Source organism: Aplysia californica, unplaced genomic scaffold (assembly GCF_000002075.1).
Source record: "Aplysia californica isolate F4 #8 unplaced genomic scaffold, AplCal3.0 scaffold01670, whole genome shotgun sequence".
Lineage (NCBI taxonomy): Eukaryota > Metazoa > Mollusca > Gastropoda > Aplysiida > Aplysiidae > Aplysia > Aplysia californica.
In genome coordinates this window covers 39,680-42,037 of record NW_004798940.1, presented here as the reverse complement: position 1 = coordinate 42,037, position 2,358 = coordinate 39,680, and positions in this window count along the sequence as shown.

Here is a 2,358-nt window from a genome sequence, read left to right as displayed (position 1 = left end):
CCACACGTGTGCAGGCCGCCCATCCAACCCTGACACAAACCAGAGTAGACTCGTACACGTGCCAACAACACATGTGTTGGTATGAAAAAAGGCCGCTGATTGGTCCCTTGCAATCGGCTAAATAAATAATCGTTCACGATGCAGGTGCAATGGATGGTTTACGGGAATAGATGAAGTTCGTTCTGGGAGAAAAATGAGCGAAGCCACGTCTGCGGCAGCTGTTCACCCTGGAAGCGACCTCGTTGAATCCCAGCTCGTTGATTTAAGTGCTTGTTGAATCCGGGTTATTTTGATTGATTTAAAGAAGAAAAAAATTGAATCCCAGTTCTTGTTGAATCCGAGCTTGTTGAATCTGAGTTCCACTGTATATCAAATACATTTAGTGGCTAATTCATCTCACTTAAAATCAATAAAACCATCTAAATTTTTTTTTTTTTATCAAACAACAAAAAAAGCCAGTTGGAAGATATCAAATCCAGTCTGTGTATTTTTCTGTTTTGTTGTTTAAAAAAATTATTTTAGATTATTTTATTGCATAGAACAACATACAACGTGACAGAAGAAAGACGCCGAGATAGACAGATGGAAAGGAAAAGAAAAAGAAGAAAGATCTGCCACAGGTGTTCTTCAGCTCAAAACGACACAGCAACGGCCAGCAAATTGTTGCAAACATAACATTTTATTCAGCGATCTGAATTCCCGTCAGTAAATGATCATTGCTCTAGTAGGAACTTGAAGTAACAGTGTTAAAGCATCATACGCACAATCCAGCACACACATAGCAAACAGGCATAGATTATTTGTAGCAAAACATGCACTTGGTCAACAGATTTTCAGGTCCACATTTTTTTCGTATAATATATGTATATTCTTTGTAATTAAAACTACTAAAAAAGTGAGAAATTCCCACATAAGGAAAAGATTCCCACAAGCCACTGGTCCCAGTCCGTGAGTGTGCTAGGCTGTGGTTGTAAAGCAATGAAGGATCCCCTGGTGGTCTAAATACACGAGTGGAAAGCCTCTATGACCGTGTGCACAGCAGAATCTAGATAAACCCGTTAACTTTATAATTCAGTTAGAATGATAGCTTTTGCAACGGGTAATTTTAACAAAAACTGAGATGAGACAAAACACTCACATTTTCAGGGACATCTTTAACCATGAGTAGGCTAACCCGCTAAAGGTAATGACGTATTGATGGCTACCCCGCTAAAGGAAATGACGTATTGATGGCTACCCCGCTAAAGGAAATGACGTATTGATGGCTACCCCGCTAAAGGAAATGATGTATTGATGGCTACCCCGCTAAAGGAAATGACGTATTGATGGCACGGTGCAGGACTTTGACAACTAAGCCAACATTTTCCCAAAGGCCTTCGTCAGAGTCTTGCAGCCAGCCATCAGTGCTAGACACAACCGCCTCACAAACCACGCTTCTTTTAGTCGGCAGCCAACCCTCCCCCCCCCCATCCTCAATAAAATGAAAGCAACCTGTTGGTCTGGCCTCTGACCCACGTGTGGGAACCACTCAAGTTCTGGGAGACAACTCATTTTTGACTCAACTTCTGAGAGTTCACCAATTTTTCAGTGAAATTCTGAAAATTCACAGATATTTCACACTGAAGTCCTGCCAGTTCACAGATTTTTCACACTCTTTTCTCAAAAGACAAAACTTCCTGCAAGGCACTTGGGACCCCTCTATAATCATTTCCACTTGCCCTCACTACCTTTGCCGGCCACCAGCAGAAACACGGAGAGTTGTGGCAGAAACACGGAGCGTGGCGTCGAGGGAGGAACACTTTGCCCGACATGACATTCCCATCATCGACATGTGCTGGATTTTGTGACTCTGTCACCCCGGCCAGTGATGTCCTGTCACCCCGGCCAGTGATGTCCTGTCACCTTGGCCAGTGATGTCCTGTCCACCCAGCCACCTGTCCACCCGGCCCATGATGTTCTGTCACCCCGGCCAGTGATGTCCTGTCACCCCGGCCAGTGATCTCCTGTCACCCCGGCCAGTGATCTCCTGTCACCCCGGCCAGTGATCTCCTCTCCAACCAACAAAACAAACGGAGAAGAAAATACACAGACCAGGGGGAAAATGCTTCTCTTTGGGAGGTGAAAATGTATCTACTTCAAAATACAACTAAAGAAAAATGAACAAATGACCCGTCCAATAGCGTTGTTCTTGAGGAATGTTGAAGAAAGTATTGCATGAAGAACAGATGATGGACTGAGAGGAAGAGTACAAGGAATGGGAATCTACAGTGATGTTTAAAGGTTGGCTAATAGAATATTTCACTGTAAGAGGAATTCAATCTTCATAATCAAAGAACAAATTTTGAAATAGCATATATA